At 36.9% G+C, this 14,396-nt stretch overlaps 1 protein-coding gene across 1 annotated transcript in view; it reads left to right on the forward strand.

Moving 5' to 3' along the window:
- The first annotated feature begins 1,878 nt into the window (after positions 1 to 1,878).
- LOC143270500 (vomeronasal type-2 receptor 116-like) overlaps positions 1,879 to 14,396 on the forward strand; it is a 71,648-nt gene continuing 59,130 nt past the window's right edge. The window contains exon 1 of the mRNA XM_076560665.1: positions 1,879 to 4,408. The gene's annotated coding sequence lies outside the window, so the exon portion shown is untranslated. The remainder of the gene's footprint in view (positions 4,409 to 14,396) is intronic.

Here is a 14,396-nt window from a genome sequence, read left to right on the forward strand (position 1 = left end):
ATATATACAGAACATTTCACTGAAACACAAAAGTATATATCTTCTTCTCAGCACCCCAGGGAACCTTCTCTGTAATCAACCACATGATTTATCACAAAGCAAATCTGAATGGATTGAAAAAATTGGAATTGACTCCTGTATCCTATTGGACCACCACGGCACATAGTTAGATTTCAACAACAACAAAATTTACAGAAAGCTTATAGAAACTGGACAGTGCCCAAGTGAATCACCAATGAGTCAAAGAAGAAATAAAGAAAGAAATTAAGATTTCCTAGAATTCAATGAAAATGATAGTACTTCATACCCAAACTTATGGAACACTATGAAAGCAGGGCTAAGAGGAAGATTCATAGCTCTAAATGCCCACATAAAGAAGATGGAGAAATCTAACACTCATGACTTAACAGCACATCTGAAAGCTCTAGAACAAAAAGAAGCAAACTTCACCCAGAAGGCATTGATTCCAGGAAATAATCAAATTGAGGGCTAAAATCAATGACATAGAAAGAAAGAGAAAGATACAATAAATAAAACAAAGAGTTGGTTCTTTGAAAAAATCAAGAAGATAGATAAGCCCTTATCCAAATTAACCAAAAGGCAGAAAGAGAGCATCTAAATCAACAAAATCAGAAATGAAAAGGGAAACATAACAACAGACAATGAGGAAATCCAGAGAATCACCAGGTCATACTTCAAACACCTGTACTCCACAAAAATTGGAAAGTCTGAAAGAAATGGAAATAGGTACCATATACCAAAGTTAAATCAAGACCAGATAAACAATTTAAATGGGCCAATAACCCCTAAGGAAATAGAAACAGTCATTAAAATCTCCAACCAATCACAGTCCAGGACCAGATAGTTTCAGCACAGAATTCTACCAGAATTTCAAAGAAGGGCTAATTCCAATATTCTTCAAATTGTTCTATACAATAGAAACAGAAGGAACATTACCAAACACTTTTTATGAGGCTACAGTTGTCCTGAAACCCAAACTACACAAAAATGCAACAAAGAAAAAGAATTACAGACCAATCTCCCTCATGACATTGATGCAAAATACTGAATATAATATTGGCAAACCAAATCCAAGAACACATCAAAACAATTATTCACCATGACCAAGTAGGCTTCACCCCAGGGATGCAAGGATGATTCAACATACAAAAATTTGTCCATGTAATACACCACATAAACAAACTGAAAGAAAAAAAAACATATGATCATCTCAGATGCCAAAAAAGCCTTTGACAAAATGTAACATCTCTTCATGATAAAGGTCTTGGAGAGATCAGGAATAAAAGGAACATACCTAAACATAATAAAGGCATTTTACAACAAGCTGACCTCCAAGATCAAATTAAATGGAGAGAAACTCAAAGTGATTGCACTAAAATCAGGAACAAGACAAAACTGTTATCTCTCCCCATATTTATTCAATATAGTACTTGAAGTTCTAGCTAGAGCAATAAGACAACAAAAGGAAACCAAACGGATAGAGATTGGAAAGGAAAAAGTCAAATTTTCACTATTTGCAGGTGATATGATAGTGTACATAAGTGACCCCAAAAATTCTACCAGGGAATTCCTACAGCTGATAAACTTTTTCAGTAATGTGGCAGAATACAAGATTAACTCAAATATATCTGAAAGAATACTAAGCAGCCATACTATGAACTATATATCTAAAAATACCTATAATACATGTTACTTTGGATATAAATATACAAATGCAGTTTAAATGGAAAACCTACAACCATCACTTTAATAAAATAGGCTAATGTTAAACAAAAATATCATTATACCCTCATATAAATATAGTTTCTCCCTCACCAAAGAAAAATTTCTTTGCAACAATTTGTGGGAGAAAATCATAACTAATCAAATGGGAGAATTCTGGAGCCTAGTCATGTCTGATACATCTACAAAACAATTCCCATATCTAAGGCTCAGAGAACATGCAGAATAGGGGGCTAAAAGACTGTGAAAGGCAGAGGATCAGAGTTTTTTTTTTTTTTTTTTTTTTTTTTTTTTTTTTTTTTTTTTGCTGAGATTGTGTATCCCAGTATCAGGAGCTAAACTCTTATGTCTTACCAATGTGATGCATAAACATAAACTGAACAAGGAAAATGCTAATAGACATTACAAAGTAGTTCAGGAAGAGACTTTAAGGCCCAAACCTCACACACAAAAAAACTACATTGAATGAATGAAGGCTGAAAGTGGGAAAAATAGTCTTCCCTTGGAAAAAGCACACATATCAGTTATCCAATACCAAATGGTCAGCACTGAAAACATACATACAAATAACATAAAGACTGAACAAGTTATATAGAGAGTATGTACACATACATATATGCCTGTAATAACAATGAAGAAGAGGCCATAGATTTGAAAAAGTCAGGAAAGCTTTTTGTGAATGTTTAGATGAAGAAATGTAAGGCAGAAAATGATGTAACTATATTATAACTTTAAAAAAAGAAAAAATATTCAGTTGTTTAATAAATGAAATTTGCAGAAAATTGGATAAAACTAGAAGAAAATATTGAATGAACTAACCTAGATCCATTATATAAACCTTGAACATTCTCTCTCTTCTGAGGTTTCTAGCTCCTAATCTAAGCACATATGTGCCTCTATATGAAGGCTTTTGCCATGTTTTAGTGTATCTTGTTTTGTCCTGTTGGAATTTTTGACTCTTATAGGCACACTCTTTTCTGAAGAAAAAATGAAGGGAGTAGATCTGAGGGAGAGGATAGGTTGGGATGAGCTGGGAGCAGTGGAGAGAGGGGAAAGTGTGGTCTGAATATATTGTATGAGAGAGGACTTCATTTTCAATAAAAAACAAAGATAATACAGAGCAAAAATAAAAAATATAGCAAATGGAGAGAACAATACATTGCTCTTTCTGCTATTCATTTTAAAGAAAGCAAGAATCTATATTTTTATATTCAGTGATATGTAAGATTTCAAAGGAGCAAAGGTACCATGCATCTCATAAAAGTGTGAACCACACAAAATATCAGCATGACAAAATAACATGAAAGCTGCAATAGAGGCATGTAGATCATGCTGATAGCCAACAATTGTCTACTTAGACTTAAGATCTGATCAACAAGAGATAAACCATAACTGGTAATGTAAACCTAAATACGACCCATGGCTAACGAACCTATGGATGTTGGAAGGGCACCTACAAGCCTCATTTTACTAAATCAGCATAACCCCTAACTATACTCTAAATCTTTGTTCTTTTCACCAAAGAAATGTAAAGCAACCAACCCTTATGAAGGAAACAGACAGAGACCACTACAGAAAACTACAACCAACTGAAAGGAAGAGTTTTGTATCCCTGTCTCAAGGTTACATCTACAATATAACTCCTGAAATTAAAACTCAGGGACCATTGCAGGGGAGGGGATGTAAACATTCTAAGAACCAGAAGAACAGGTAGTTTGTGTTTGGTTGTGTCTCCAGCAATGAGCCACACCATTGGATGACATAGCAGTTTAAGAAGCTCAATAAAGACACATCCAGAAAGGAAAAGATCTCTAAACAGGTTACAGTGTGTTTAAAAAAAACCTGTGAAGGGTTCAAAAGAAAAGAAAATGAGTATAGACAGTCAAAGGAAAAATAGTTCATAAATAATAAAATAAGTCTTTAAAGGAAAATAAAATAATATAAAACCATAAGCCATGTATAGAGAGAAAATATACAAAGATTCTGGATTCTATGTAGTGTTTTGTTGACTTTAAATTTTTTGATTGCTGAGGCATGAACAATAGCTGCTGAGAACATTGGATTATGGAAACTGCAAAACTGAACCAATTTATATATTTTATAAATGTGTTAACTTCAAAATGGAAGTAAATATATGTTGCATTGGGGAAGAGGTTATGCTTTTGTTTCCACAGAAAATAAAGGCTGTGGATTCATTGAAGATTGATAGAGATTACATTTCATCAGGGGACACTGTTTGAAAATCCTAGTTACCGACATCAGGAAATAAACCTAAAAAACCCAACATAATGATGATATTTTACCTGCTTAAATATAAAACAAAAAAATCATTTTTGCCTGCTTTGTACACACTGCACATTCTTTACTTTTGTTAATGTAGATATATATGTTACTTTGAAAGTTTGTGTGTTTTCAGAACAAGGGGATCTTGAAATGAAAATGGGTGGTCCAGGTGATCCAGCCTTTCATAATACCTCTCTTGCCATTTCTTCAGAGTTCTGCAACCAGAACAGCTTCAAGTTTGCTGGTTGGGATGTTAAGACTCACAGACTATTCTAATTAGGACTTGAGCATTATCCTAATTTTCTCAGGGTCCTCCAATGAGGCCATCACCCCCAGAAAACAGGATGCAGTATACAGAATATGATGTTAACTTTCCCAAGAGGTAGGTGGGTGTTTTTTGGCCATTCAATGGGTTATGGATGTTTGTCATCATTTGGGGGGTTAGTTACATATTGCTGCTTGACATGGCCAGGGAAAAAACTAAAGAAAGGTGATTAGATTCAGGAATCTCTTTCTGAAGGGAAAGAGGGAATATAGTATAGAAATCATGGGATAAAAGGATGGATTGTTGAGTCTACTTTTGAAAATGTCTAGTCTCAAATATTTCACAGTTATGAATTTTTGTATATTAATACAAATTTAAGGTTGTTTTTGTTATACTGCATCTATACTTTATGTTTCTACTATATTGTTTAAGATATTTTTGTTTATTGATACAAATTAACATTATTTTTGTTATACTGTATATATGTTTCTATTCTTGTACTGTACATATGCAGCTCATTTGTAATAGTAATGTCAAGTTTTCATCCTTGAAAGATATTTAGCATAATAAAGTAATATGGGTTAATAATACTCTATAAAAATCAAATTTATAAAATGATGGTATCTATGTTTCAAGTTGATACAGAAATATATTTTAGGTAGATAGGTGACCTACAGAATATGGCATTTGAAATGTTTTAATAACATAAGGATTTTTTTGACAGTGAGACATGTCTGTGCCTGTCAGCATCAATTTACTGCAGAAAAGGATGATGGATATTGAAGAACCTCCATATGTAGTTTGCTTTCTTTGTGGCAAAGATAGCTATTTGGATAAGAAACTGCCCTTTCCTCAACTGCTGACAGTGCAATCTCCAAACTGGATAAGATGTATACAAAGGAAAGTGTCTGCCAAACTTTGTCAAGACAAAGAAGGAGAATCCTTCAAAATTCCTGCTTTACAGAAAAGTCTGTGACATGTGCTAGGCCTGTAGGCCAAAGATGAATTACCCAACTTTACAGAGGAACCTTGGGTGACTGATTGGCAGCCAGCTGTTTCTGTCATTTCTCTTAGTTTTAGAAGTTGATTTCTCTACACTTCATGTTTAGTCAATTAATATTCTATCCTTTTTGAGTCTATGATATAGATAGTTATAGTTTTACAATTTCCTTTGTTACTAAATTCAGAAAAGAAACTTACATAAGAGGCATAAAGTTTATAAGGTTGAGAAACATAAAAGCTTAAACTGTTTTTCCAAAAAGATGTTTTAAGGTCTAAAAAGATATTCTTAGGATGTTAACACAGGTTATGACCAAAATGGTTTAGGTATAAAACTGGACTAAGATAGGACAGAAAATTGAGTATTTTCTCTAAATTTGACAAATACAAATGGACAGGAAATTGTGAATGTTATTCTTACCTGATATTGTTCTTATTGTATATAATCTTACTGTGTTAGAGTTAAAACCTTTTTTTTATTTAGAAAAAGTAGGAGGGGATATTGTGGAATATTCCTTTACACTGTATGAAGATGTGTCACTGTGGTTTGATAAAAAGCTAAATGACCAATAGCTAGTAAGAGTTAGAGCAGGGATTTCTGTACAGAGAGAGTGCTGGGAATAAGAAAGGCAGGGTCACCAGCCAGATGGAGAGAAAGCAGGATGGACATTACAGAGTAAAGACAATTGAGTCACATAAAATAAATTAGATTAAGAGACAAAGGGTTAATATGTTATAGGAGCTGGGGGGGGACAAGTCTAAGTAGTAGGGTGCTCTTTTATAATTAATAATAAGTCTCTGTGTCATTTTCTGTGACACTCTTTCCCATGAATGAACACATCAATTGATTATTAAATGATCATTTACCAATGATCAGCCCTGAAAATGTAATTTCAAGTAAAAATATGCATACTGAGCAAATTGTACTTGTGTGTGTGTTTGTGTGTGTAACTCTGTGTGTATAAACACATATATATGTAAAAAAATTAATGACCATACAGGCCATGAATGAATTTGAATAAAATCAGCAGTAGGTATATTAGAAGATTCAGAGGGGGAAATGAAAAAGGAGGAAATGATGTAATTATATTATAATCTCAAAAAGTAAATAATAAAAATATTATGAATAACATTCCTTTGTTTATATTTGTAGCCAAGAAGTATAAATGGAAATGATATTGGAAAAAATATAATCAACTGGTTATTGTCTTAATGAGTATGCTACTGCAGTTAAGAGACACCATGGCAACACTTATAAAGGAAAAAATTAATTAGCCTTGGCTTACAATCTCAGAAGTTTAGTTCATTTACAGAATGACAGGTTGTGTGGTAGCATGGAGGCAATCATGACATTGTAGAAGTTACTGGGAGTTCCACATTGAAACCCATAGATAGCAGGATGAGAGAGAGAAACAGAGAGCCTCTGGGCCTGGCTTGGTCTTCTGAAATGACAGAGCCTATACCCAATAACATTCCTCCTCCAACAAGGTGACCCCTGTTCCTAAAAGGCAACACCTCCTAATTCCTGTCAAACAGGGCCACTCACTAATGACCATGCATTTAATATATGAGCCCGTAGAGGATATGGCTGTTCAAACTACCACAGTTTCTTTGTTGTACTTTTTTGGCCTGTATTTTCTATTTAAAACAAGATTAAATGGCTCTAAGTGACTGTAGTTAAATAGGAATAAATTTTAATCAATTAAAAAAAAAAACAACTCTCACATATAGAACCAAAAATAAAAAAAAATCAAGAATTAGTACCCATCTTTTGATAATAACTCAATGTTAAGGGACTCAATTCCACAAAAAAACTGAAAAAAAATCAACATTCAATTAGAAAAAAAAAAGATCCTATTGCAGGGGCCTGTACTACTTCTCTGACTCCTATCATTGGAGATTCTTCAGTTAAAGGAAATGTTACCTGAAAAACATATATGGGAAAATCCAGGAAATGTAAGACAGTGTGAAAAAAATCTATGCTTAATAGAAATAAAGGAAGAAGACTAGAGTCAGGCTAAGGTCAAAAAATATTTTCAACAAAATAATAGAAGAAAATGTCCTCATCCTAAAGACAGAGGGCCTTAAAGTTACAAGAAGCATGAAGAACACCAAATAAGACTGGACCATAAAAGAAATTACCATCAACACATAATAATCAAACAGTAAGTGCACAGAAAAATGAAGGATTATTGAAAGCTGTAAGGGGAAAAGACTAATAATATACAAATTCACGCCCATTAGAATAACACCTGTCCTCTAAAGGGAGACTCTAAAATGCAGAAGGGCCTAAATAGATGCAAACATTAAGAGACACAGACTGCTATACCCAGGAGTCCTTTCAATCAGAAAAAAAGGGAGAAATACAAAAATTCCATGATAAAATCAAATGTAAGCAATATTTATATATACCTCCAACTCTACAGAAGGCAATAGAAGGAAAACTTCAGTCTGAAGAGGTTAACCACACCTAAGGTGAAAAAGGGAATAAATATCTCCAGAGAGACATATCAGAACTTGTAGAAAAATCCACACTACTATAACAAAATAACAGGAATGAATAGCCATTGTTCATGGAAAACTCTCAACAGAATAGTTTCAATTCCCCAATAAAAGGACACAGATTAACAGAATGGATTAGAAAACAAGATCCATCCTTCTTCTTTATCTATTAAAAATGCTTTACCATCAAGGATTGATATCACTACTGGAAAAAAGGACAGAATGAGACATTACAAGAAAGTGGAGCATGAAAAATAGTTTAGAGGGTATGATGTTTTGAAAGAAAATGGCCACCAAAGGGATTGGACTATTAGAAGCCAAGGCCTTGTTGGAGTAGGTGTGGCCTTATTGGAGGAAGTGTATCACTGTGGAGGCAGGCTTTGAAGGCTCACATATTACATATTCTCAAGATAATATCCAGTTCCTGTTGCCTGTGAGTCAATATGTGAAGACTCTCAGCTCTTACTCTAGCACCAGGTCTGCCTCCATGCTCCCTTGCCTCCCACCATTATGATAATGAACTAAACCTCAGAATTGTGAGGCACCAGAATTAAATGTTTTTGTTTACAATACTTGCTGTGGTCATGGTGTCTCTTCACAGAAATAGAAACTATAACTAAGACAGAAGTCGGTAGGGACTGAGGTAATGCTGTGATAGACCTGACCATGATTTTGTTTCATGAAATATGGACCTTGGAACAGTGGATTAGAAAAGCAGTTGAAAACTTTAAATCCTGCTTAATGGGCTGTACCAATATGATCATGGAACATGGTGATACTTAGTATGATTTGATGTACCTCTGGGGCCTTGCTCAAGACATTACAGAATAGAAGAATATTAATATATGGACAAGAGATTATTCTTTTGATAATTTGGCAAAGAATGTGCTTGATTTTTGCCCTTGTCAGAGGAGTCTGCCTGAGGCTAAAGTGAAGAGATATAAAATAATTTGGATTAATTCCACTGGCAGAAAAAAAAATCTGAAAACAGCCTAGTATAGACTCTGTCCTGTGGTTATTAGTGGTAACTCTAATAAAGATTCATAATAAAAAGGTGCAAGCTGCGCAAAGAGATAAACAGATTTAGAAATGGTATAAATGGAGTGATGACCTCAGGGCAAGATCCCACCCAGCTAAGTTTCCAACTTGTAAAAAGGAATTTAAGAAAAGCTTAGATCCAGGTGTGATGGTACATGCCTTTAATCCTAGCACCTGGAAGGCAGAGGCTAGCAAAACTCTCAGTTTGAGGCCAGCCTGGTCAAAGAGTAAGTTTCAGAACACCCAAATTTAGGTGTGAAGGTACTCATTGAAAACAGAAAATTGGTGTAGATGTATTTAAATGATGGGGTGCATGTTCCAGTCCCAGGAAGCAGCAGAAATTGGCAGCTCCATTCATATAGTTCTGTAATTAAGGACAGAAGAAAGGAGCAGTGGAAATTGCCCATGTGAAAAAGAAAGTCACTGAGTCCAGACATGTGTCAGTGTTGTCCCTGACTGGAGGCCTAGAGAGGACATTGTGAGAAGCTTTGAAGTTGTAGCCTGGATTGCGTTGGAGGCTCTATGATGTTGGGGATGCCAGAGCCTTGCAATACCTGCATAGGGGAGCTGATAACAGGGAGTGCAAATGGCCCAAGAGAAAGAAGTGTGTTGCAGTTAACCAAGTTGAACACGGTTGGTGATCTGAAGTGCTTTCTGACATCAGACATAGAGATACAGAGTTTGGAGTTTGCTCAGCTGGTTTTTGATCTTGCTTTGGTCCAATATTTCCTCATTGTGCTCCCTTCTCTACATTTTGGAATGGTAATGTATATCCTGTGCCATCATTTCATGATGGAAGTATATTATCTGACTTTGTATTTTGATTTTTACAGGTGATTAGAGTTAAGATATTAAATGAATCTCAGAAGAGACTTTGAAGTTCAGACTTTTTAATGAGTTTGGTAGTGTTACTGACTATGGGGACTTTTGAAGTTGGACTGAAAGTATTTTGCATTAATTTGTTACAATTGTTGAGGCCAGTGAGTAGAATGTGATGGTTTAAAAGAAAATGGCTCCCAAAGGGAAGGGTGTTGGAGCCCATTTTCAGGTTTCCTAGGGACTTTACCATGCAGGTCTTTATAGAGAGAATGATTGGACCACGAGCCTGACTGCAGGTGTTTGAGAACGTCTGCACTTCGCTGTGCTGGGGTGAGGTCTTGTGCTCCACCTCTTGGCATTCCCTTAAATACCGTAGGTTAGAGACAGTCAAGGCCCTGTGGATTAGGATCGAGGCCCTATGAGGCTATCCTGCATTTTTTTTCTGTTTCTCTCCTCTCTATCCTTCTAACTAATATTTCCTGCTGCTCCTACTCAAGAGTACTCTGGGGGAAATGTGGGGGTGAGGAATGGACCACCACAGATGTAACCATTGAACAGGGATTAAGACAAACAGAAATATCCAAAGTGCTAGGTGAAAGAAAGAGTTAGGCCCTTCCAGGTAAAGAGGGTCTGACCTGGTTTTGTAGTGAAAGAAGTTAAATAGGGCAAGGGGTGTTATCCTCAAGAGAAAAAGAAAAAATGGCCTGGAAAGATGTTTGAGTATAAGGCTGCAGCATAGAATCTTCTCTGTCAAGATTTCTCTCTCTCTCTCTCTCTCTCTCTCTCTCTCTCTCTCTCTCTCTCTCTCTCTCTCTCTCTCTTAATTTCTATGTATCAAATATAAGGAAGGTAGAGTGTAGCAATACAGTGCAGGAAGATACTTAGAGTAAGGCAGTGTAGAAAAATTTAGAAAAATAGCATAAGAAAAACTTATAATATATTAAGCTACAAGACAGAGAAATCAAGTCTTTAATTTTCTAATTTTAGGGCTATGACCACAAACTGGGAAGAAAAAAAGCTCTTCTTTGAGTTTAACAGGCAGAAAAAGCTCTTCCTTAAGCTTATTGGGCAGAAAAGAGATTCCTATTGGTAGCTGTTGTTCTCTAGTGGCAGAAGAAAGTAATTCTCCCAGAGGTAAAAAACGTGGTTGAAATAAACCAAAGTTTAGAAGTCTTGGCAAAAATTGGCCTCTCTCAAGCTAAAAACTTTCTAGTAAAAATCTTGGTTGTGTTTCTCTCAAGCTAAAAGCTTTCTTTAAAATACTTAGTGTCTGTCTAAAAAACTGAAAAGCTTTCAGAACGTTCTCCGTTTCTCTTTCTGTAAGGACAAAAAGTAAGAATCGCCTGGAGATATTAGTGCAGGAATTCACCTGTGGTTCACTCTAAGAAAAAAACAACAAACCTCTTAGAACAGGGCAAATCCTCTCTGCTAAAGTTCTGACTCTTCTTCTTTTTTTTTTTTTCTTTTACAACACCATTCAGTTCCACAAAATAGCCACAGATTCCCCTGCTCACCCCCTCCTGCCCCCCTCTCCCTCCCTCCATTCCCACCTCCTCCAGATCAAGGTCTCCCCCGAGGACCGGGATCCACCTGATAGACTCAGTCCAGGTAGGTCCAGTGCCCCCCTCCCAGACCGAGCCAAGCGTCCCTGCATAAGTCCCAGGATTCAAATAGCGAACTCATGCAACGAGTCCAGAACCTGGCACCACCGCACAGCTGCCTCCCAAACAGATCAAGCCAAATGACTGTCTCACCCATTCAGAGGGCCTGATCCAGTTGGGGGCCCCTCAGCCTTTGGTTCATAGTTCATGTGCTTCCATTCATTTGGTTATTTGTCCCTGTGCTTTATCCAACCTTGGCTTCAACAATTCTCGCTCATATAAACCCTCCTTTTTCTCACTAATTAGACTCCCAGCTCTCCACCAGGGGCCCAGCCGTGGATGTCTGCATCCAGATTCCTCAGTCCTTGGATGGGGTTTATGGCACAGCTATCAGGGTGTTTGGCCATCCCATCACCAGAATAGATCAGTCCTGGCCGTCTCTTGACCATTGCCAGCAGTCTTTTGCGGGGGTATCTTTGTGGATCTCCATGGGCCTCCCTAGCTCTCTGCTTCCTAACCTTCTCATGTGGTCTTCATTTACCATGGTCTCCTATTACTTGTTCTCCCTCTCTTTTCTTGTTCCAGCTAGGATCTCCCGCTCTCTTTCCCTCGACTGTAGCCCTTCATTGCCCCCACTCATGACCAGGCTGTTCATGTAGATCTCATCCATTTCTCCGTGTCTTTTTTGGGGTCCCGTTTTCCAGGTAGCCTCACTGGTGATGTGAGTAGCAGTCCAGTCATCCTTGTTCCACATCTCGCATTTTCCTATGAGTGAGTACATACCATATTTGTCTTTCTGAGTCTGGGTTACCTCACTCAGGATGATTTTTTCTAGATCCATCCATTTGCCTGCAAACCTCATGATGTCATTGTTTTTCTCTGCTGAGTAGTATTCCATTGTGTATATGTGCCACAATTTATTTATCCATTCTTCAGTTGAAGGGCATCTAGGTTGTTTCCAGGTTTTGGCTATTACAAACAATGCTCATATGAACATAGCTGAGCAAGTGCTCTTGTGTTATGATTGAGCATTTCTTGGGTATATGCCCAGGAGTGGTATAGCTGGATCTTGGGGGAGATTGATTCCCAATTTTCTAAGAAAGTGCCATATTGACTTCCAAAGTGGTTGTACAAGCTTGCATTCCCATCAGCAGTGGAGGAGAGTTCCCCTAGTTCCACATCCTCTCCAGCATAAAGTGTCTTCAGTGTTTTTGATCTTAGCCATTCTGACAGGCATAAGGTGGTATCTCAGAGTCATTTTGATTTGCATTTCCCTGATGATTAGGGATGTTGAGCAATTCCTTAAATGTCTTTCAGCCATTTGAGTTTCTTCTGTTGAGAATTCTCTGTTTAGTTCTAAAACCCATTTCTCAATTGGACTGTTGGTCGTTTTGATGTCTAATTTTTTGATTTCCTTATATATTCTGGATATCAGTCCTCTGTCACATGGGGGGTTGGTGAAGATCTTTTCCCATTCTGTAGGCTGTCGCTTTGCCTTGTTGACCGTATCCTTTGCTCTACAAAATCTTCTCAGTTTCAAGAGGTCCCATTGATTGATTGTTTGTCTCAGTGTCTGTGCTACTGGTGTTATATTTAGGAAGTGATCTCCTATGCCAATGCGTTCAAGACTACTTCCTACTTTCTCTTCTAGCAGGTTCAGAGTAGCTGGATTTATGTTGAGGTCTTTGATCCACTTGGACTTAAGTTTTGTACACGGTGACAGATATGGATCTATTTGCAGCTTTCTACACGTTGATATCCAGTTATGCCAGCACCATTTGTCGACAATGCTTTCTTTTTTCCATTGTACACTTTTGGCTTCTTTGTCAAAAATTATATGTTCATAGGTGTGTGGGTTAATGTCAGGGTCTTCAATTCGATTCCATTGGTCCACATGTCGGTTTTTATGCCAATACCAAGCTGTTTTTATTACTGTAGCTCTATAGTAGAGCTTGAAGTCAGGGATTGTGATGCCTCCAGAAGTTGTTTTATTGTACAGGATTCTTTTGGCTATCCTGGTTTTTTTGTTTTTCCATATGAAGTTGAGTATTATTCTTCCCAGGTCTGTGAAGAATTGTGTTGGTATTTTGATGGGGATTGCATTGAATCTGTAGATTGCTTTTGGTAAGATTGCCATTTTTACTATGTTAACCCTGCCTATCCATGAGCATGGTAGATCTTTCCATTTTCTGACATCTTCAATTTCTTTTTTCAGGGACTTAAAGTTCTTGTCATATAGGTCCTTCACTTGCTTAGTGTTACCCCAAGGTATTTTATGTCATTTGTGGCTATTGTAAAGGGTGATGTATCCCTAATTGCCTTCTCAGCTTCTTTGTCCATTGTATATAGGAGGGCTACTGATTTTTTTGAGTTGATCTTGTATCCTGCTATGTTGCTGAAGGTGTTTATAAGCTTTATAAATTCCTGGGTGGAATCTATGGGGTCACTCAAGTATACTATCATGTCATCTGCAAATAGGGAAAGGTTGACTTCTTCCTTTCCAATCTGTATCCCCTTAATCTCCTTATGTTGTCTTATTGCTCTGGCTAGAACTTCAAGTACTATATTGAATAAGTATGGGGAGAGTGGACAGCCTTGCCTCGTTCCTGATTTTAGTGGAATTGCTTTGAGTTTCTCTCCATTTAATTTGATGTTGGCTGTTGGCTTGCTGTAAATTGCCTTTATTATGTTTAGGTATGTTCCCTGTATTCCTGATCGCTCCAAGACTTTTATCATGAAGGGGTGTTGGATTTTGTCAAATGCCTTTTCTGCATCTAGTGAGATGATCATGTGGTTTTTTTTTCTTTGAGTTTGTTTATATGGTGTATTATATTGATGGACTTTCATATGTTGAACCATCCTTGAATCCCTGGGATGAAGCCTACTTGGTCATGGTGGATAATTGTTCTGATGTGTTCTTGGAGTCTGTTTGCCAGTATTTTATTGAGTATTTTTGCATCAATGTTCATGAGGGAGATCGGTCTGTAGTTCTCTTTCTTTGTTGCATCCTTGTTTGGTTTAGGAATCAGGGTAATTGTAGCCTCATAGAAGGAGTTCGGTAATGTTTCTTCTGTTTCTATTATGTGGAACAATTTAGAGAGTATTGGTATTAAATCTTCTTTGAAGATCTGGTAGAATTCTGCGCT

Source organism: Peromyscus maniculatus, chromosome 23 (assembly GCF_049852395.1).
Source record: "Peromyscus maniculatus bairdii isolate BWxNUB_F1_BW_parent chromosome 23, HU_Pman_BW_mat_3.1, whole genome shotgun sequence".
In the NCBI taxonomy this organism is placed as follows: domain Eukaryota; kingdom Metazoa; phylum Chordata; class Mammalia; order Rodentia; family Cricetidae; genus Peromyscus; species Peromyscus maniculatus.